Source organism: Castanea sativa, chromosome 5, assembly GCF_040712315.1.
Source record: "Castanea sativa cultivar Marrone di Chiusa Pesio chromosome 5, ASM4071231v1".
In the NCBI taxonomy this organism is placed as follows: Eukaryota; Viridiplantae; Streptophyta; class Magnoliopsida; order Fagales; family Fagaceae; genus Castanea; species Castanea sativa.
In genome coordinates this window covers 76,961,834-76,985,708 of record NC_134017.1, presented here as the reverse complement: position 1 = coordinate 76,985,708, position 23,875 = coordinate 76,961,834, and the positions used below count along the sequence as shown (strand labels likewise).

Genomic DNA, 23,875 nt, shown 5'->3' with positions numbered 1-23,875 from the left:
CTTTGGAGATCGGATATGTTAAAACCCCTTTCCCTTTCCCTTGCATGTGCGTATTTGTTTTTCAAAAAAAAAAATTGGGAAGGGTGTTGAAAGTGAAATTTCCTATTTGATGTTCTGCATTGTTCTTTCTTTTGTAGTCAAGATATATACTTTTCGGTTTATGTGAAACGTTATGTCTACACATGAATTTCATCTATAACTCCTTTGTGAAATTCTCCGTCTACTGCATGGTAATTAATACAAGGAAAATATTTTACGTTAACTATTCATTCAGATATAAACAATGTTAGTGTTTGCTCTCATCCTAATCAAAATTTTCTTACTATTTATTTGAAGTTTTTTATTATTATTTTTTTATGCAGCACTTCTAATCCTAATTCAATGGTGTGATTGTCTTTCTTTTTCTTTATAAATCTAAATGGTTAAATATATGTTTCCATTTAAATGCCATATCTTTTTCAACCTACTCTATAAAGGCCATGGATTGCCTTTAGTTTAGGGTATCTGCTAACAAACTCTGTTTCCAGGGGCTCTATTTATGGCAAAAAGTTATTGATTAACAAGCAGTATTTCCTACATTGCCAAAAGTATATCAATCAATTTGGTTTTAGCTCCTTAACCTGGTTTAGCGCTTCAAGCATAATAAAGTGGAATGGCATGGATCAAGTCCACTCTTGATTAGGCAATCTGCGATGTCCTAGACAGACCATGATAACTAAGGTTTTTGTTAACAAAATCTTCTATAGGTAAAGAAATTTTTTTGTGATCAAATGGGCTAACTAGAGCTTTGATACCATACAAAACTGATGTAATCACTTGTATTTCTCATTCACAAATGTCTAAAATGTTGACACTTCTTGTATGTTTTGGTGTTCTTGATTTTAAGAGGCAGTGTTAAATGGATACAATCTCCAATTGCTTTTATGATGGAATGGCCGAGAGTTTGGTGAATGTACATAATTGGTAAAATTATACTTAATCTTTGCCATTTTCTTTTCTTTAACTTGTATTTTAAACACTCGAGGACATGACACTCAATGTTGACCCATGTATGACACTCGTTGTGTGACTTATAACTTTCAATTTCATATACTTTAAACACGCTTAATGTCCTAATTAAAATTCCATTGTAAGATTCATGAAGGAGCTCTACTTTGCAATATTGGATTCGCTAGACCTTTACAAGATTGGGAGCTAGAGGCAATTGACACCTTTTATAGGATTCCCTGCTCTTTAATCTTCTAGTTGGTGAATTATGAAAACACAATGTGTTGGAGGCTATCTAAGAAACATGGTTTTGAGGTTTCTTCATTTTATGAGACTCTTGAAGCTCTTCATTGGTTGACTATCGATATATTGAGAATAAAAGAGGAAAGAGTCTACGTTGTGTCATGGCCAGAGAGTTTTAATTATTAAATCTGTGTTTATTTGGGATGCATTGGGTGATGGTGACTCTGATTGAAGTGTTTGCAAGTCAAAAAGGGAGATTTCATTATCATGACCATGGTGAGATTTTGCGGCTTACTCCTTTCTGTATTATGTGGACTAGCTTGGAGGGAGAGAAATGACTGTATTTGGTCAAGAGACCTGCTATTCTACATGGTGTTTTTTTGGTTTAAATTCTTAGTTAATACTGCTTTTTAAAAATGAAACCAATAGAGACAAACATGGATGTTAAATATTATGATCTCACAAAGAAATTATTATCTAGATGTGTCCTTAAGCCTAGATTTTTGGGAGTAGTTTTGACTCCTAGTGTTTATCCCAAATTATCAACTCTTGACATTGAGTTCTCAAGCCCAAGATGTTCACTTTTGGGCATTTTCAGTTAGCTTTGGTGCTATCCTGTCAAGTACTACCGTTGACACAAGTAAATACGTAAATGAAAAGGAAAAGGAAGTACTGTTTGAATCGCAACATTATTATTATTATTTTTGTGGGAGTTAGAATCATTAATTATTGGGTTAATTTCACTTGATCTATCGAAGAATGGTTAATCTCGGCATGAATTAAATAATATACAATAACAAAAATAATAACATTTTACAAATCTCGTGATTCTAGTAAAGTATAATGTAGATTTTTTCCTTTTTTTTGTTTCTTGAAATTATAGTTCACTATGATTCAGCGAGACACCAAAGTGTTTAAAGCCTAAAGACTATACTTTATCTATTTTGTCATTTCATTTTACAACTCTTTCAAGATCCCAATTTCTATTTTTACATACATTGAAATAAAATAATATAAACTTCCTAATAAAAATAAATATAAAACTACTCTCTCTCTCCTCTCCCCAGTCTCTTTTCTCTCTTTCTCTGTCTCTTTTTCATCATCCCCAAAACCAATCCCAAACCTAGAATAGAACAACCCAAACCAAGCCAACCACTGAAACTCAGCCACCACCACCAAACAACCACTAATATCACCCACACCACCAACCACAACAACCACAAATCACCACCAAAAACCCAAAACATAAAACCACCACAGACCCACCACAGCCTCCTCTACCACCATAGACTAACACCACCACTGACCCACCACAGTAAAACCCACCCCAACCACCATGGCAAAGCCCCACCACCATGAACCTATAAACCCACGGCAACAACCCACCCCACCACCACGGCAATAACCCACCTCACCACCACAGTAACACCCCATAACCATGGTAAAAAAAAATCCACACAAAACTCACAAGCACCGAGCAAGCAAATCTAAAAGCACCAACAAAAATGGGGGGGAGGGGGGGGGGGGGGGGAGCTTTCAGCTCAAACAAAAATCCACCACCACCACCGCTGTGAAAATCCACCTTCACCACCAATCTGATCTAAAATCCCACAACCACAACTGAACTGAAAATCCACCACCACCACCAATCTGGAAATCCACCTCCACCATCGAGTCTTAATTCATTTGTGGCTACACCTAAATATTACATTTAGGTTGCCTATGAGGATTTTTTTAAAATTTTTTTTTTTTTAGCCATATAGCCTTGGTGGGGTCAAGCCAATTCTTAGTTCTTAAGTTAAGATTTTGTCCTTCTCAAAAAAAAAAATAATAATAATAAAATAAAGTTAAGGTTTTGTTAATTTGTATTTAATTAAAGTCCTAAAAATAAATTGTCCACTTCTAAGGACTTTCTCTTAATTAAATGGATATTTATGTCAAATACTTGGTGTTTGACTAAGTTTTGACTTAATTATATTTTTGGGTGAAATAATTTATTTTAGAAAAAAAATTAACGGATGCCATAAGGGTGTTAGTTTAGGAAAAAAAAATTAGAAAATTTTTATGGAAAAAATAATTTACTTTTTTAGTTTCTTTGCAATTTTTTTTTTATATTTCTATGATATTAGTATTAATACTTTCTTAGATTACAAAATGCTTTAAGGATATTTGTTGACAAGATCCTTTATTTAATCTCAAGAATGAATCAAAGACCCATATTTTTAAGCCTTGTTATGATCCTAGAAAGTAAGTTATGATCCTAGAAAGTAAAGCGTTGGGGCAACTTCCTTGTGTTCACAAAGGTTATACTAGGTATAACTTAAGCCTCTCTCTCTCACTATCTCATATATATATATAAAGAGGGATTTTCCAGAAACAAAAGAAAAAACAAGTAAAAGACAGTAACATAATTTTGAGTAGAAATTTTATGGTTGCATATATATAGCTATAGTTATAGTTTGAATATTAGTGGCTTAGTATTGTATATAACCTAGCTACTTTTAAATCTAGATCTCCTTCTTGTTGCGATAGATGCCCCAATTTGGTAATTTTGTAGAGGCCTGAACTTGTTTTAAAGCTTTGTTTGAATGATTGATTGGAGTACCAAGTACCAAGTACCAAGTACCAAGCAAGCACTCACTCTATCAAATGCATGAGCTATTGTTTCAACTTCTACTAAAGATTACAATAATGTAGCAATTAAATAATGTACAAAACGATGAAAGAAACAGAAGTCTAAATAGCTTCCACATCTCCTTCTAGCATATAGGTGGAAGTGGAAGGAAGTGATGCATATTTTCACAAAGGGAGGGGTGGATCCCAAATAACTAATTCTGAATAGCAGTAACAAAATAATTAAGATGATAATTTCTCTAACCAACATAAATTATGCAATAATCATACTAAAAAAAAAAAAGTGCACGTTCTTAATTTTAACAAATGTCAGACTAAAAAAGAGGATCCAGGAAACTGTCTTTCTTGAGCTAAAAAAAGAGAGTATAGATACCTGCTGTTGCATTGGACCCCCTGACTTAGAAACAATAAAAATGGTCTTCTCAAAAAAACAAAAAACAAAACAAAACAAAAATTTTAGTGAAAGAGAGACAAATTAAGGACAGGCGAAAAAACAGAGTAAGACAATTGAATTGTGCGAAGGAGAAGAAGAAGAAGAAGAAATTTGGTAAAAAGAACAGAAATCATGATTCGGAAAAAGAGGATGACAATGAGCAATGGCGATGAATAAAGCGGGGAACGAAAGGAGGGAGAGGGATGGATCGACGGGACGAGGAATGGGATTCGCTTGCAATGGCGTCTAAGGGACGATTCGGCTTTGTTTGTAGCAGTTGAAGACGAAGAACTCGCGTAAAACGGGACCGCTGACTCTTGAAGGGATTACGAAGACTTTTTAAGTAACGGCGTGAAGAAATAGTAAAATGGACTTGAAAGAAGGGACTTTTTATTATTTTATTATTTTGAGTGGCGAGTTCTCCGCTAAAAAAGTGGGCAAGGTCATGTGCAAATTAAAGTGGGGGAAAAAAAAAAAAAAAGGTAGATCCGCTGAGCAATAGCATTTTGACCCGACAAAACACCTTTTTGCGGGATAATTAATGAAGAGCATTGACCAGGAACATCGTTCTGACGACAGGGTGGAATGGTACTGGTAGGCGATTCCAACTCCGTTTGGATAAAATTTATTGCTGAAAATTAAAAATTAAAAATACTGTAACAAAAAAATTTTTAAATGAGTAAATAATACTGTAAGACCCACTTTTAATAAAAAATTGCTAAAAAAATACATGCACAATATACGCACAGTACGCGCACTGCACGCTTGTCCCCACAGCAGCGAAAAAAAAAGAAAAAACAAAGGGGCAAAACGTGGACGCAGCAATAAGCTGCATCCAAACGCCCTCATAGAATTTTCCAAATGATTTCGACAATTTCTTCTATAAATTCTGGCTCTGGACTGCACCCACAATTATTTTTTTATATATAAAAGAATAGAAGTTAGTGATCATAAAATAAAAATAAATGGGCTACGAAAAATGGAATGAAATGCCAAAATACATTTTCTTTTTACATAAAGTATCAAATTAGTAATTTAATTATTTTTTTTCCCCTTTTTATTGAATATACGCACACAAATTATATATGATTTTAAAATTTCATCATCAAATTATAGAAATATCTTAATAAATCAAAGGAAAAAATCATCAAGATTAATAACAAAAGTTTATAAATAAAATCACTCTATCAACATCTGTCACTTCCTCAAACTCGCACAACAGTTTATGCTCCCCGATATCGTGGATTTGGAAGCCCTTTCAAGTTCTCCACAAACAAACAAACAACAGTTTATGCTCCCCTGTATCGTGGATTTGGAAGCCCTTTTGAGTTCTCCACAAACAAACAAACAAGAGAGAGAGAGACAGAGAGAGAGAGAGCTTTAAAATAAACAGAAGCATCATCCAACAATAAAAATCTAAGTAATTGAAAGACCAAAACTATGTATTATTGAATTGTAGTAACATATTAACTAAATAAGGAAAATGGGTCAAAAAAGGGCCAAGTAGGTACTTAATTAACATTGCTCAACACGTAACAGAATACAAGGTAACACATTTCATAATCAATAGTAACTGCACCACCAGTTGAAATACTTTCAATCTCTGAATAAAAGGCACCAACACACTCAGTATTTTAAAAATTACACCTATGACAACAACAAAGTCACCGCGGGGGATTTGCGTTATAAAAATAAAATAAAATCATGTGATTGAATACTTCTATTGGCTATCTACTCTAGAATATGAAATATGTTAAAATTAATTTCTGTATTAATTACAATAGAATCAGCTTTTATAATTGACAAACAAACACATGAATATATGAGAAATCACAGTTGACAATAACATTCCAATTATTTTTCAAAGAACTTGAATATATGCCATTTTTAATTTTAAACACATTTTACTAGAGATTAATCCATACACATAAAGATCCTAATAAAAAGCCCTACTTGTCCTACCTGACCTCCCATGGTTGAATCTAATAGAATAGCACATTAACAGTTAAGACTCTGTAAAATTTTACACCAGACCATTAATTTTAACAAATTCATTAAAAAATCTGCACATGTCAACTTAAACTGCTAAAAGTAATAACAAGTTTTTCATATTAGGGTCATACTGCCAATAAAGATGTCTAGCACACTAAAATCATATTGTGTTTTCCCCTCTCCATACCAACACAGCACACTCCAACTGCTACATTATCAGACATAGCATTCTCCTTCTTAGAATACCGCACAAAGAGAAACCATTCCCACCCAACAAGGAGGAATATATGTTCTACACAATCCTAATGTTTGGTTCCGCCAACACCTAGTCTACAAAGAAACTCTTTTTGCAATGCCATTTTGACAATTTGGTAATTGAAAAAAGCATAGACTGATAAACGTTAGTCATGTGCTATGTACTTTAAATTATACAAAACCAGTTGGTCATATGAAATTTGTATTATTAATAGACATATATTATGATTGCATTTGTATATAAAACTATATATTTTAGCATTAATTGGGCATTTATTGTAATTGTATTTGCATATTGTACCATATATTCTATTCTATTTTTTTTTTCCTTTTTTTTTTTAAATTGAAACATTGTGAGGCCATTAAAGCTAACCCAAAAAAAATTTTGAGTAAAAATTTCGTAAGGTTAGACAAAAGTTGGAACTAATGTAGCAAACTTTCATAAGGCTAATTAAAAGTTAATTTGCTTCAGCGGTTTTATATAAATTATTATAGATTATACATATATATATTTTTCAAAATACTTTTTTATTTTTTATTTTATATAAACTGTGAGCTTTTTATTTTATTTTATCTTTTTATTAAAAGAAAGCATATGTAATACAATATTACCGATGTTCCAAATGAAAGCCCGCCAAGTTTGCGGCCTCCGTCATTGCAGTTCTCCAATTGTTCACCTTGTCGACAGGGCCATTCAGGAGTGCCTCCGCAAAAACTCACTTCTGTTCTAACACCACAGATTGAGACACATTATAGAAATAGGCAGCACACTTTGGTTGAACACCCTTTTGCATTCCATTATCTTCACCAGCTCATCCAAGCACCAATTCGAAGTAGCATAGCTTTTCGAGAACACAACAACTGCAATCCTTGAAGTCTCAATTGCCTTCAACAACTCGGGTCCAATCTCTCCCCCTCTTGGGAGGCTTATGTCATCTCTATATGCAACAATCCTTTTACGGTCTAAAGCAGCAAAGAGATAGGCAGTAAAGCTTGTGTGGGTATCGGCTCCACGTAAACTAACAAAGACCTCGTATTCATATGTCAATGTTGGGGTTGATAAAGATGGATCAAAGTTTTGTGGGCCCTTGGAATTAGTCATGGTTGCAACACACAACTAATTGAGGTAAGACCAGTGCAATGCCTAAACTCAAGAGCAAAGCAGCTAGGACCGATAAGGATGGAGCAGAGGAACAAGCCATGGTTGCAAGACACAGAGGAGCAAAGGAGCAACAACTGGTTGTTTCTTTGGGATTTCTCTCTCTTCTTCTTTTCCTTAGCTTTCCAAGTTCTTTCTTCCTCTTTTTTCTGTTTCTGCAAGAATGTAGTGTGAATTTTTTTAGATGAATTAGAGATAATTCATTACTAAAGAAAAATGAATGCAAGTTCTACAACTTGGTGCAACTGTGCACCACACGAACAACAGCAACCCACAAGGCAGAACAGGACAGCAGAATAGCAGATCCTCTCGTACACTGCACTACGAGTACAGATAGCAGCAATATAAAATATCAGAGAAGAACTACAAAGAAATTTCAAACAAAACCCAACAGCAAATCATCTTCAGTTCTTGAAAACTTTACAAGAGGTGCTCCAATTTGGACATAAGTCTTTGTTTTGCAGTGAAAACTTCACCTTGTTGCAAAACTCAATTCGATTTTTAACATCCCACTTGATGGAGGTGACAATGACATCTTCAGATTTAACATGCCCTGTATACCTGAGCATTTCTTTGAAGCCAAATATGGTAAACAGTAGCAGCCATGCCCAGTTTACATAATACAGCTTCAGCAAAGTAGTGTGAATTTAACTTTGTGCATGTGGTAGCAATTAAATGGCAATATCACTTTTATGATAATGGAAGATAAAAGGAAATTGGCATGAGAACAGAAAGGGTTGACTCTATTTTTTAATCAACAAATTACAATTGATCAAGGCCCAAATCCGAAAACAAAAATCAGTCAGAACAACACAAGCTTACCCAAAATCAAGACCCATATCCGCTGACAAACAATTAATTGGTCAAAACAACACAAGCTTACCCAAAATTAGGACCCAAATCTGTAAACAATTAATCAGTCAAAACAACAGAAGCTTAGTAGCTTACCCAAAATCCACAAGTCAAGATCCAATTCAGCACAAGGCTGATCTACCTCGGGTCTGTGGCTGGTGTTTGGTTTGGGGAGAAGAAAGTGATTTATGATTTTTTTTTTTTTAAGTAAAAAACACTGGAAAAAATTCTCTCTCTCTCTCTCTCTCTCTCTCTCTCTCTCTCTCTCTTAATGCTACTCATAGAGTCTTAGCATAAATGAAGTCTGCTTCCAACAAAGGTACTCTCTTGTCTTTTGTGTCATTCAACCATCTTATGGCCTATTGTGGTTTTGATTGGTGTACATGCCCAACTACTCCATCTATCCCCGAAAATTAAATTTCTCTTGGAAGACCAAGAAGCAAACTAGTACCTGTTGCTCCTCTACTTAAGCTAAATACTGTTCCATTGGCCTCTACGACATGTGAACTCATTTTGCTTCAATGGCTTCTCAGGGACCTTGGCAGCATCCAAAATGTCCTTATGTGACTTTATTGTGACAACAAAGCAGCACTCCACATTACTAGTAATCACATCTTCTAAGAGTGCCAAAAACATATCAAGTTAGGTTGCTACCCCATTCATAAAAAGATTTATGACGGACTAATCCAAACTAAGTATTGGGAGATCCAAAGAGTATCTAAATCTCATCAACCAATATACCAAATATTTCCTAATTAATTTTTTTGACTTATTAAAATCAAACCTTTTGATTTGTAGTAATTTTTTTTTTGTTACCATGATTTGATGTTCTTAAACCCACTAAAATCTCTCATTGATATTACGTAATCAAATATCTAACATCTTTCCCATTAAATCTCTTAATTTGTATTAAATCTATAAAATCTATTTCCTTTTCTTTCTTTTTTATCCTTATTGTCCTATATTACAAAGAGACCTAAAACAGTATATTTGTATATATAAAAAAATGAAGTGAATAAAAGAAGAGGACCCTTTGAGTGCTCTTTGTTTAACAGTGAAAACTTCACCCTGTTGCAAAACTCGACTTGAGTTATAAAATCCCACTTGATGAAGGTGACAATAGCATCTTCAGATTTAACAATATACCCAAGCATTTACTAGCTAAATATGGTAAACAATAGCAGCCATGCCCAGTTTACATAACACAGCCTTAGCAGTGTAGTGTGAATTTACCTTTGTGCACACAGTAGCAATCACATGGCAATATCACTTTTATGATGAAGAAAGATAACAGGAAATTGGCATGAGAACACAAAAAAGTTGTGTCTAGTTTTTCATCAACAAGTTTTGAAATTACAACTGATCAAAGACCCAAATCCACAAACAATTAATCAGTCAAAACAACACAAGCTAAACCAAAAATCAAGACCCAAATCCGTAAACAAACAATTAATCAGTCAAAAAAAAAAAGAGAAGCTTACCCAATATCAAGACCCAAATTCGCAAGTCAACACAAAGTCTGATCTGTGGCTGGGGTTTGGGGAGAAGAAACAGGTTTAGGATTAAAAAAATCAAAATAAAAAACACCGTGGAAGAAAACTCTCTCTCTCTCTCTCCCGGGTCTGTAACTGGGTTTCAGGTTTTTGGGAAGAAAGAAACTAGAAAGTGATTAGTGAAAAGTGAAAAACACTGGAAGAAGAGAAAAAGTTCGGTTTTTCTTCTTCTCTGTTTGTTCAACAAGAAGTTTTTTTTTAAGACAAAACTCACCGTTTTGTATTTTTGTTGGGAACTGAACTTACCGTTTAGTTCTCTATTTTTTCAAAAAAAAATAAAACTACTTTACCGTGTTAAAAGCTATTTATCATCCCAACGATAGTATTTAACAACCCACTTAGTTTATATTTGATAACAGTTTTTATTTTTTATTTAAAAAAATTTGTAAATATAAAAAAAATAATTTTATTGTATTTTTAAAATAAAAAATATGTTTGGTTAGTTGAAATTAAAAAAAATAATTTTTTAAAGAAAAAAATAGAAAATACTAAAAATATGTTGTTACTAGAATTTGAACTCTAATACTAATTCATTAAATAAAACAAATTCATTAAATTAAATATGTGTTTTTTTTTTACTTTTAAGAATTAAAAACTAAAAATAGCATTTTACATATTTTTAGTTTCTTTCACAAATTAAATTTTGAGAATAATTTTTATTTTTTATTTATTTTGAGTTGTCAAACAAATTTTTTAATTTAAAAAATATAAAATTATTTTTGAAAAAAAAAAACAGTTACACGTCTCAACTTTTACTTTACTGTATCACATATTAAAATAATATAAAATAAAAAAAAAATATTTCTCACTTCTCTGATAATCTCTATTTCAAATTTTCAGTACGTGTGGGGGCTATTTGGTCTTTCAATACATGTGAGGGCTATTTGGTCTTTATCAAAGTGCCTTTTATTGACTTTGACATATACAGTGTCACAGACACTTAACTCACACAAGTAAACACTAAACAAGACTAGCCAGACTGTGAGAGAGAGGAGAAGAAGAAGAAGAAGAAGAAGAAGAAGAAGAAAAGGAAAAAGAGTGTCACTCCATTTTTAGCTCTCTCTGTAGAGCTTTCATTAGAGAAGGCAAAGGCTTAGACTGGTGTGCTGCTGGAGTTGTACTGTGTGAATGTCATGGGCAGTACTACAGGTGAGTGAGACCTTATAGGAAGTTCATTTCTGTGTCTTAATATCTATATTGAGTTTGGTGTTGTAATTGTAAAATGTGTTGTGTTTGGTGGCTGGAGGAATGAGACACAGACAGTGCTTTCTTTAATTGAAGAACCTAAGACATAGCAACCTAAATTTTGTTTGCTTTTTTATTTTATAAAACTCAACTGGTTTGGGGGTCCAAAGTAAATTTGGCTATCACACTGAAAGAACCATGAATACACAATACCACTAACTTCACCCACATTTGCTCTCTTTGCCTGTTTTTTTGTTTACTTATGATACATTCATGATACATAAGTTTGTGATGAAAGGACCTTCAACTTATTGCCCAAAGAACATGTATCTGCCTCATCTGCAAAGGATGAAAATGAATTTTCACTTGTTTTGAGGGGGGGCCAAAGCATTCTGTAGCTCCATCCCTGCTGTTGAGTAAATGAAATTATTATGTTGGATACTTGTTTGACATGAATACATTGCCAATTTGAGAAGTTCATATGACAAAGAAAATGGTTAAGGGTTTTTTTTTTGCAATAATTTAGTGAATTATAAATATTTAAATAATTTACTTGTTCCATGCTATGTTTTCTGTACGCTTGTTGGATGTGTCTGATACAAATCCGACAAAAATATTTCCATAGCAGTTCAGTTGGAAAACACAATTTTGGTTTTATTCTATGTTTTGTGTATCAACTTTCTACTTGCTTTTGATTTTTTGGTTTTTTTTTTTTTTTTGGAGGGGAGAGGGGGTATGTTAACTTTCTACTTGCTGCTTATAGATGACTTTTGAAATTCAGTGGTTGTGATGCAATGTGGGTTATTTTTTTTCCTCTTAAATTAGTTATACTGTTAATACTTGCATCAACCTTACGTGAAGATATTGTGATGATGGGTATTACAATTTTGTGTGAAATCAACTGCTTGTTTTTGGTGCTTGTTTGAACTTTGAACTACTAAGTTCACCTTTGATTCCTTTTCTGTCTTCTTTATGCATGCCCTTATTTCACAAAGGTGATTAATCAGAGTAATCGCTAGAACAGCTATGATGTGATTGATAAGTTTCAGTTTTTATTTTTATTCTTTTGGTTGAAATCTTATGATGAATTTTTCTGGGGGGAGGGGGGGGGGGGTAAAGTGTTGAGAAAAAGTGAAAAAAAATGGATTCAATGATTGTGGAATGAAATGGTATGATTAGATATTTATTGGATGCTCAATCATTATTAGATAACTGTCAGATGCTAATAGTCAAGGGCAATCTAGCTCAAATATATAGAATGTTGACCTTAATGCTTTATTTGAGCCTACTTCCTACTAAAGTGCTGATGGTGTTGGCTGGAGAGCTGCTGATTTTCTCATGTTCATAGATCATATAATACAGTCTTGATTCTTTAAAAAAAAAAATTCTTAATACTTTTTATATGTGGAAGGATTTAAATTCATGCTTAATATTATCAATCAATATTTTATAAATATTGTATTTAGATTTCAGTATCAAATATAGCATAACAAATTATATCATTATCTAATGTAACAAATCACACACATGCCTTGCACGTGTGACCAAAACTAGTTTTAATAAAATAGAGAAAATGATAGAGAGATTATTGGAGGGTGTAAGAAAATTTGGTAGGTAAAATAGATTTTATTTTTTCCTCGTGAAAAAATGCCTAATCTATTGGAGATTACACTGCCTTTTCTTTTGTTGTTCCTTACTTTTACAAAAAGCAGCATGAGGAAAAAGTATTCTAGTTGTTTATTGTAAATGTACAATGAAGTTAGGGTACCGACTTGGTTGATTCACCAATTTTTTCTGTAATATATATATATATATATATATATATATATATATATGTAGAGAGAGAGAGAGAGAGAGAGAGAGAGAGAGAGAGAGAGAGGGAGAGAGAGAGAGTATGGAATGGTTGATGGTTTTCTCTATGTATGCATTTGCTAAAAAAATTTGTTAGAGTGGTCCTTATTGATTTGTTTTCAAGCTGATACCTAAGGACCAATGATTTTGTTAGACTTAGTCCTGACTTGAGTGATTTGGAAATTTCTAATAAAAAATAAAACTTCAAAAAATTTGTGGGTTGGATTCATTTTGTACCTCACAAGGAAATGTTTTACTAGGTTCTGCCAGTAATGCCAAATTTAATATTTATGTTTGCAAAATTAAATCATGCAGGGTTATATTACACTTAAATCTCTATTACCATAAAAAATTTCATTAGAGCTTAAGTTAAGGTTGACTGACTCTCGGTCAATTTGAAGTTCTATCTATAACATCCTTAACAGAATGCCTTTATAGCTTACAAATTGAGCTATCTGTGTTTTCATGTTTCTGGAATTGCAATTGACATGCAAGTTAAAAGATGAAGCTTGTTTCACTGTCGCCTATTGAGAGTTAAGCAATTTCTGTTTGATAAGTATTATGAGTTAAGAAAAATTGGTTCTGAATATTATTGCATTGTCTATGTTCTGCAAAATAAAAGTTGATGTATTAAATAGTGTAGGTTGTAGCTGCAAATGCGTAGATGTAATCAACTTGAATATATTAGTTTTTTTTTTTTAGTTATGATTAATCCCTCAGTTGAATAAATCACTGGTCTAGCTTTATTGTCCATTTCCAGATTTATGAGCACTGGGAGACCATGTGCATTCTGTATATAACATTATCATGAATATAAAACCTCCAATCTTGTTATGTTGAGTACATGTAATGTCTACGATTTCTTTGATTAGGAATGGCAAGCATGGCCGCGGGAAAAGACAAAGGAGCTGCATGGAAGACGTCAACAGGAAGAGGAAGGAAAGGTTAAAGAGTATCGTGAAATTGGCACACACTTGAAAGGTTTTCCAGAAGAAGATGTCAGAAAAGCACTAAGGCTGGTTTCAAGCTTCATCAGAGCTTTGAAGAAGTGGTAGAGGTAATCAGAATATACAATCAAACCATTACCTCATAAATGGCTTAATCTCAAGATAATTGAGGATTTAAAATTATGAGAATGTATTCATTTCTAAAGAGTGTTTTCTGTATATACAGGTCGATTGAAATCCTTCTGTAAAGTAAAAGCCTTTTTCTTTTCCTTTTTTCATTGTTGTTCTTTTCATTACTAAGGGAATATTTCTGTCATATCTAAGGACATTCCATTTCATTCCTGTCCATTCTCATACATTTTTTGTAGCATGTAGCATGTAGCAATGTTTCAGAAGTGGTAAGCTGAGCCAAACTGTTCATGTAGGATAATTGTAACTGTTGATTAAGGTGCTGAGAAATGAGAACTCAATGAAGTTGTTCTAATGGTCATATGTAATCTCCTTGATCTTGCTAGATGTGATGTAAATTGGTCTTTTGTTGTCTCTAAATTTTCTGTGGCATCTTTACTTCTAATGCAATGTTGTTGTAGAGTAATGTTTTTCCAACTTTTTTTAGTTTGCCAATGTAAATGCTTGCAATCACTGATTACTGTAAGGATCAATTTGATTTTGACTTGAAATTAGGGGGGCGTTTTTGCATTTCCAACCCCCCACCCCCCCCCTTCCTTTTTTCTTTTGAAAAAAAGAAAGAAAACCTTTCTGCCTCAGAATATCATGTAACTGTAATCCAATTTGACATTCAATCTTTTCCAGCCTCTATTTTTAATCCCTTCGTTTACCTACTTTTGGTGACTGCAAATTACCAAGAAAGTGACCAAAATGCCCTCTTTGCTGTTGTCATACTTAAGTGATGTTATTGACTACTGGCAATGTTGTTGTAAATTTAGAACTCTGTTTATCGTGGAAGTAATGGAACTATGTTACCTAACCCTACTATAACATATTTTTTGTGAAACAGGCAGCCTAACCGCGAAGATATTGTGAACATTGTTCACTGGATGTATGAGAAAGATGGAATTCCTAAGGATGATGTTGTAAGAATTGTGGACGAATTTCCTAATCAATGTAATTAGTCTGCTTTTCATGTCCTTTCTGGATTGTTTACTTCTGTGGATATTTTATAATGCTGGAAGTCATGGGAATTTTGAAGGTAATCCTGTAAACCATTACTTTGAATGCTATTATGGTATCTTACCAATATAGGCAATATGCTTGCATTGTTTCTTTACATTATGGTGAATATCATATTATCATTTTCACCATTACTGTGATTCTTCACATCAGACATTAAGTTGTGGATTCTTGTCAAATTTGAATATTTTATTCTTTTTCATTTTACCATTTTATCTACTTTTAAGGTTTCTTTGTGCTAGTTTTGATGGTTATTGTCACATGATTGTATGTTTTATCACATTGTTTTGTTATGATAGTTATATGAAGAGAAAAAGTTAGCTAAGGATATCTAACGGTGTTATGTTTCCTTATGTAATTAAATGTGCACTTAATCAAATCAACATAGGGCCCAAGCAATTTCTTCCCTCAAGTATTTGGATCACTCCTTTATATAATCTATATGCTGCTGCTGCTGTGTTTAGGCTATTTTACACTTCTTGGAATTTAGTGTTTGCACGCATATTTGAGGCCTTTTATTGTTCTCATCATTGATAAAAAGTTAAAATTTCAATTTGTACATATGTCTTGTAGGTTCCTTGCTTGCTGAACAGGAGTAAAAATGTATGATTTCATTATTTTTATTGTAGTGATATTAATTTATGTATTTGCTTTGGTTATTGGGCAGCTTTGGACTTTTATGGAGCTCTTAGGTCTTGAACATATGATAGGTCAATCTCTAAGGTATGTTACATCCCGATTGGAAATGTGAGTGACTTTCTTGACCCATTTTGATTTTTTTTTCTCTCTCTCTTTTTGTGTGTGTGTGCTTGTTGTTTTATATGACTTCTTGCACAAAGATTGTAAAATTCTATAGCCTTTTGACCTATTGAATTCAGTTGAATTTCTGTGAAAAGGGAACTATTTTCTATTTGGAATGTAGTTAGACACTACTTTACTCTGTATATACAAATGTTTTATGGTTGACATATAATTTATGAGAATTAAAATGTGGTGAAAACAAATAAAATAAAATGAGAGACTTTATGAAGAGAAAGGAGTTTGAGAGGTGCGCTCCATGTAAATTTCATTTTGGTCAGACACCTGGCAACTGGCAAGTAGGTATGATTGCCTACAGTTATCAATATATAGCTTTCAGTCACTAGTAGAAATGTTTTTCTTTTGCTTGATGTCACCAAACTCTCACTTGAAGAAAGTACTTTAGTGTATGGTATATTTTCAACAGGATCAGTTTAATTTGCTTCTATTTAGGCCACCGCCTTTAAGTTGTTACTGCTTCTAAAACATTAATTTTTTTTATAATTATAATTTTTATAGGATCCCAGAAAATGGGCTGGATAAGGATCATATTCTGTCACATTAACATCTTTTATCAAACTCAAACCTCTTCAACTATATAATGAGCCTATTTAGAAATATTCTATTCACTATTTTGTCTGTTTTTCTGCTACATGTGAATGACATTGTTCTGACAGACTGATCATGAGGAAATATTTTTATCTTATAAAGTCGTATTGGTTGGGATTTTCAATTGAAGGGTCTTGATTTATCAAAATATATTGTAGATATTAAGTTGATAAAGTCAGTTCAAAATTGGTGCTTTTCATGTAGGTATATTAATGCTTCTGAAGCTAGCATGATAACCTACGTCTATCAGGTTGATATACTTGATTATGACTTAAACAGATGTGATTGGAAATTTGAGCCAGTTGTTAGCTAAATCTGGAAGTGACACGCCATGACACATTAATTTGTTCATCAGTGACAATGTGCTCACAGAAGAACATACAGATTCATGTAGAAAGACACTCATTTTAGGTCTTATCTTTTAAATAAACTTCTTTTGCGGATTACCTACTCTACATGCTCTGTTGGATCTTAAAGTTTGACTTGCCCTCCCGAATGAAATGAAACTCATGTTGGATAATTATGGGTCATGATTTATGGTTTTAATGATCAACTATTACTTTTCACTATTCACCATTGACAAGAACGCCTTTAGAAATAAAGGAAAGGGTGGGGGAAAGTTGGTGGGGGGGGGGGGGGGAGGATTTAATGGAGGTGGTATTCTGCATCACCGGGATATACAACACCCTGTTCACATAGGGGTGCATCCCTCACTTTTGGGGTCCACCCCTATATAAGTGGGGTGTTGTATATCCCTGTGATACTCTTAACCAGGTAAGAATTTGATGTTTCCTGCTATCATGTGAGAACTTTTGCCATCATATGATGTAGTCCATTTTTAATGGCTTAAATATGAATTTCCCAGAAATGCTTTCTTTTATTTGTTTATTTTGTGAAAGTTGGTGTTAACAAGTTATCCCCATTTTTTATTTTATTTTCTTTACATTTTAGTGGATTGATGAAATTGGAGGCGTTGAAAAACTTGGGAACAAACTTCTCAGAAGAAAAAAGAATGAAAAACTTCCTGTATTCACTCCACCAAAGGTAAGTAATCAATCACAACCGTATTACTGGCTTTTGAAATCAGCCTATTTTTTTTAATAAAAATTTTGCAATCCTCTTATTATAATGTGTTATGTAAATTTTTTTTTTGAAAATGTTATGCAGATATTATAGCATATTTATTATAAAATTTTGTTACTAATGAGTTTATCATAAAAAGTAACAATTATAAATTGTACACACATATCTTTTATAATCATTTTGTTCAACTAATAGGCAATAATTAAAACAACTTTGGAGTAATATTGTATAACAAAAGTTGATCAAAGCATATTAATTCTTTTTATATTATTGATTTTTATTATGTGATGTAATAAAAAGTTTCATTACGAAATCTTTTTTTTTTCTTCAATGCTTTGTTATTGTAGTATGGTGACTCCTATAAAGCTTGTTGAGGGTATTTTATTTTTGAGCTTTCATCACTTTTCCTTTTGTAGCATCATTTGTGTTAATCACTAATGAATTAGCTCCGAGAGATTCGTGATTGGATCTTACTAAGTTTGGACTTTGTCACTAAGATTTTTCGTAGGTATTTGCATTCATATTAAATTTCAATGATGTGACAGTTTTTTGTAAATGTTTTTATATATTTTTTTGGTTAATTTTGGAATAGTGCAACAAAAAGAATTAATATAACATATTGGATTGTGCATTTTTTTTTTCCATGCCTTTTTGTCATTTGAAGGTGCATCAAAAATCTTTGCAACTATGTAATTTTCAAAACCATCCTTTAGATTGAATTCATTCAAATAAAGTAGGAAAATCCATTTTTTTTTCCTAATTTTGTTTTTCAAATCATATGGGATTCCTTCTACAATATCAATATTTTTACAAATAATTTAAATAAATTGTACCTCAGTCTATTTTTAAGCAAGATCTCCTGTAGATTTATTTAGGATTTTCTCAGCATTTCAATCAAATATCTCAAAAGTTGTTTTGTTAGTTGCATCAAAAACTTCAATTTGAATCTTGTAACTAAAGTAGTTTGCAATTGTATATATATAGTAGTTATAGTGAGATGAATATATTATAAATATTTGGAGAGTATGTAGTTAATGTTAGTGTCTCTAACCTTGGAATAGAAAGTTTTTTTTTTTGTTTCACATTTTGCACACTGAAATGATTTTGTTTGTGGTTTGACATTCCTTTTACAAAGTATGCACGGAATGTAATACCAACCCATTGTTGTATCAATGTTATTTATTGATGCAATACCCTACCTCAGATCGCATTTTGCAATGAACTTTGAAATTAATGTATTATTTTTTTAATGTAAATAATATGATGTATTGTTATTTTTTTTATGTAAATGATGAGTATAATTTGAAATGATTAACAAACCTATTTCGTAGGATCTCATTCAATACATTTTATCTTTACTATTGTCTACATATTCTTTAAAGATAAATCTTCCTATGAAAATTGTTTTGCATGTATTTTTGGTATCTATTATAGAGGATCATGTTTTTGACCGTTCCTATCATTAATTTTTTTTTTTTTTTTTTTTTTTTTTTTTTTTTTTTTTTTTTTTTCAGAAAATATTAAGCAAATGACATTTTGTGAGATAGTATATGCTATTTATTACACTTTTTTCTTGTTAAAAAATTTAGAAATATGCACTTGTTAATTATTTCAGCAATCTCAGGGATCTCGAGATTTATATATATTTTTGTTGCATAGGTTGATGACAAAGAGAATTTGTCTGCATAAATTGCATAGAACATTATTAATAAACAAAAACATATTGAATTAAAATGGTGGAAAAATGAAGACATGATTTCATGAGAATGAGATTTTTTAGAAGTATTAACTATACAAAATGAAGACATGAATTCATGAGAATGAGATTTTCTAGAAGCATCATCTATATATAGGGGAGGAGGAAGAGAGTTTGTAAGTGGATAAGAGTTTTGAATTTGATTTACACATGGAAATGGTCAGACTTGGGTCATAACATATAAGGTAATAACTGGGCTTGAGTGATAAAAAATGCTAATTTATATAATAGTAAAAAGAAGTTATTATTTATTGGGTAGTAGTAAAAAAAAATTAATAAAAAGAGGTACAAAATGCTAAATTTATATTAGGGCTGCCCACGGGTCGGTCCGGGTCGGGTTTGTGCCCAACCCAGAACCGACCCGCCGGAATTGGGTGGCAAAAAAATGCACCCGTCGCCGACCGCCGGAATGAACGGATCGGGCGGATCAGACCATCAGATGACGGCGGACAGGTCGATCGGGGTCGAAAATCCAGAAAACGGCGAGAACGGCATGAAAACGGCGAAAAAAGGCGTGAAAACCGCGAAAATCCGGCATGAAAATGGCGAAAATTTTTGAAGTTTCTCCAGATCCGGCCTAATTTAGGCCATTTTCGGCAAGATCTTGGCCAAATCCGGTGAAATCTTGTCGAGATCTTGACGAAAATGGTTTAAATCTCACCGGATCTACCAAATATCGCCGGTAATCTCACAGATCGGTCGGATCGGTTTTGATCGGATTCTGGAGAAGGAAAACCGACGTTCGACTCGCCAAACTCGGGTTTTGAAGGAACAAACCCGTTTCCGACCGCCGGAGAAGTCGGTTCGGTCGGCGGCGGGTCGGGTTCGGTCGGCGGTGGCGGCGGATGAGTCGGGTTGGCCGGGTCTCTGGACAGCCCTAATTTATATAATAGTAAAAAAAAGTTACTATGATTTATTAGTGATAGTAAAAAAACTTAATGAAAAAAGGTAAAAAATGCTAAATTCAATATCAATAACTAATAGTAAAAATATGTTACTATAAGTTATTAGGTAATAGTTTAATAACTTAATGAAAAAAGTTTAAAAAACTAAATGGAAGCTTAGAGCGCCACATGGCAGGACCTCATGTCATTTTAAGCTTTGTTCTGACTTGTGTTAATTGATATATAAAAAAAGAAAAAGAAAAAAAGAAGAGATTGTTGGCCAATAACTGATAAAGAGCAGGGCAAAGGGAAGATAGTATAAATTGGGGCATTGCAAAGCCAGTACTTACTCTGATTGATAATTTGGCACCTTCTTTGTTTACTGCATAATTTATATTTTCTTAAGAATTTTTTATTCTTATTCCATTGATATTGTGAGCTATAGATGGTTCTCTTAAAAAAAAACCCACTAAGGTATGAGAATTACAAATTTCATAATGATTTATGCATTAGTTAGAGATAATAAGTGCTCTGGTATAATATGTTCATCATTTGTGAACAAATCCCTGGAAGTTAAGCGTTTAGTACCACCAACATCTACATTCTTTAAATGCTTTAGATATTTGAGCATGCGCAAGTTAAAGACAAATTAGCTATGTAGTAGGGGAGTTGTACATCTTATTAATTACTCTAAGTCACTTTTAACCTAGATCAACAAAGCTTTGAGTTGAACAGCTGACTGAATTCAAATACAAGAATCATGAGTGTAAGCTATTATGTCCTTCACAAATCTGTTAAGAAAATTATTGGACTAGCCTTGGCCCTAATGTAATACAAAATGATATAGTAAATGCTATTAACCCAGCCAGTTATGACCAAATGAAACAGGTAACATCATAGCATTATGTCTTTTAAGTTAAAATTATTTTGTATTTCGAAGTTGTTTCTATGTTAAACTACTTCCAAAATGTCTTGATTTTCACTATTTATGCGTTTAGACTGTATGCTGGAAGAATTGTGGTTGGATCAGTATCTAATTAAGATAATTTGGTTCTTTTCTTTTGTCTTTTCTTTGAATTTTTGTGATTTTTTTTTCTTTCATCTTCCCCTTTTAAAATCTGCATAAAACTAATATGATCTACAACCCTCTGTTATGAACAATAACATTTAATTGTTTGCAAAAACTTGAGCAACCGAAATTATTACCTTTTTTTTTTTTTTTTAATTTCAAAATGGTAGCAACAATCACTTTCACCTTGCTTCATTTATAGTTAGGACGTTCTGGACTTACAAATGAATATGAATTGGATGCCTCGTCTGCTTGATCACTTTAAAAGTGTAAGATGTTTAATTGTCTCTATCCAACTTCACTGCTGACTCTTTTGTTTTTTGTTTTTATTTTTTATTTTTATGGTAGTTATCTTCAAATTTGACACTTGGTATCTTTTCTTTTCATTCATGATTCCTTAATGTGATATCTTATAATTAGAACTGCTTTTGGCTTTAACACAGGAGAAAGTTTTAAGATTCAAATAACAAAAAAATTGCCAAATCATTTTCTCAAACTTTGTATATTATGTTTAAAATACTTCAATTTCATATTAATCTGATAAGATTTTTTAATGTTCTTGCTACCTATGTCTTAGCTTATGTATTATGTCTTTATATTAACTAATGATATGCATTTCTATTTGTCTCTATTTAACCATTAGTTTGATAGGCTTTTTTAACCTTTACATTGTTTTTTTAAAAATTCACTATCTCCAACATGCAATTTCTAGGGGTTTGTAACATCCTTTGAAAGTCTCTCTGTCTAGAACAACATTGAACTCATTTGACTAAGGCAAATAAAATTCGAGCTGACAAAGGATTTTTCTTTTCATGTTTCCCTCATTAGATGCATCTATTAGGCCTGTTTTTACATAAATGTGAAACATATATAACATATATAATTAGTAGTACATGTGGGGGGTAAAAGGACCCAAATGGGCATATGGGCCTTTGGACTGTAGCATGGAGGGCCGATCTGCTCCAGAATTAAACTCTACGAATTGGCCCATACGCCGAGGATTCGAGGGTACAGCTGAGAACGAGCTTCTCCTCGGACAAATCCAAGAGAACTCAAAACTTCATTATGAAGGTCAAGGCATAACTCTGGAAAGACTAATGGTTAAAGGGGGACACCCTGAACCTTCTAGATGCACCAGCTTTAAAGAAAATATCAAGTGCAAAGGCTGCCACCTCCGCATTAAAGGCTCTGCACCTACCTCCCTGGCCGCATTAATAGGGAAGTGACCCCTGAACAGTAGGGCTGAAACTTCTAGTCACTGTTCAAAAAGTATCAGGGAAGGAAGTATTTAAGGGGGGTGGAGGTCAGAAAAAAGGGGGATCGGCAATAAAGAAAGAAACTAAGAATTGTAATTTCTAAGGAAGAAATAGCAATAATACAGAAGTGGTCCTCGGCTTACGTCCGAGGAAGCCTATTTTCAGTCATCTTTTGTTATCTACATGTGTTTGTAACTCTTAGCCCGTTATCAAGTTCTCAGCACTTCTAATCTAGGTTTCTAGCTCACGCTCTACAAATTTTATTGTCTAAGGCTCATTGGGCCTGAGCCCGTAGTTGTCTTTGGGTCCAGGTGCAATTGTGCACTTACAGTACATATGGCATTTTTTTTTTTTTTTGAACTCTTCTATGCTTTGATTGGAAAGTTGTGCTAATGAAGTTCCTTATTAGTTTCTATTGTATTTGGTCTATGTTTGTTTTTTAATATATTTTGCTAATAAAGTTAAAAAAAAATTTTCAAATCGTTTGTAGCCATATTTGATTTTCTTTAGTTGTGAAAAGTGTTTGAATTAAAAGTTTCTGGCATGCGTTGGATAGAATTCATGATAAATGTAATGTTTAGTGAAAGTCACGTATAGGTTCTTGCATTGATGTTCAATATTATCAAAACATACTGGATCATCATCCCTAAGCCATCCATTTTTCTTGCTTTTCAATTCATTATGATTATTCTTTTTTCTTTTTTTCTTTTTTGTGTTGAAATAAATGGTATCTTTCATAATTGCTTTATCTCCTGCAGTTCATGGATTTATGTAAAGTATTCTTCCCATTGTTTCAGACAGGTGGTAAAGGGAGGGAAGTACATACTAATTGCAAGCCTTCGTTAACAGGAGAAAATATATACTGATTCCTTTTATTTACTTCTAATTGAATTATTTTTTAGGTATGAATTCTCTTATTTTGCAGATAATATTTTCAAGTGGAGAGTAGGAGTTGTACACTGGAGATTTGTTTTGCCTTTGTGTATAAAGACCTTGGGAATTTTGAAATATTCCTGTAAAAGCTATTTTGGTAGTTGTTGTATCTTTATTTATTTATGCTTGAATAGTAGTTTTTAAATTTTGCAAGAGAGAGAGTGTTTAGAACTTATTTGTATGAATTTAGTTATAAAACTATCTC

At 32.8% G+C, this 23,875-nt stretch overlaps 2 long non-coding RNA genes across 3 annotated transcripts; one reads left to right on the top strand and one right to left on the bottom strand.

The window, feature by feature from the left end:
- Positions 1-3,648: 3,648 nt before the first annotated feature.
- On the bottom strand, positions 3,649-10,281 carry LOC142637045 (uncharacterized). 2 transcript variants are annotated; one of them, XR_012844511.1, is made up of 3 exons: positions 10,037-10,281; positions 7,157-7,858; positions 3,649-5,197 (listed from the first exon to the last, which is right to left on the bottom strand). It is a non-coding gene; the product is annotated as an uncharacterized LOC142637045 (long non-coding RNA). The 2 variants fall into 2 exon arrangements; XR_012844510.1 differs by lacking the exon at positions 3,649-5,197 and having other exon boundaries at positions 7,104-7,858.
- Positions 10,282-11,049: 768 nt separating this feature from the next.
- Positions 11,050-23,875, top strand: LOC142633252 (uncharacterized). The gene is made up of 7 exons (XR_012843855.1): positions 11,050-11,257; positions 14,017-14,201; positions 15,110-15,216; positions 15,950-16,005; positions 17,641-17,733; positions 23,496-23,555; positions 23,663-23,875. It is a non-coding gene; the product is annotated as an uncharacterized LOC142633252 (long non-coding RNA).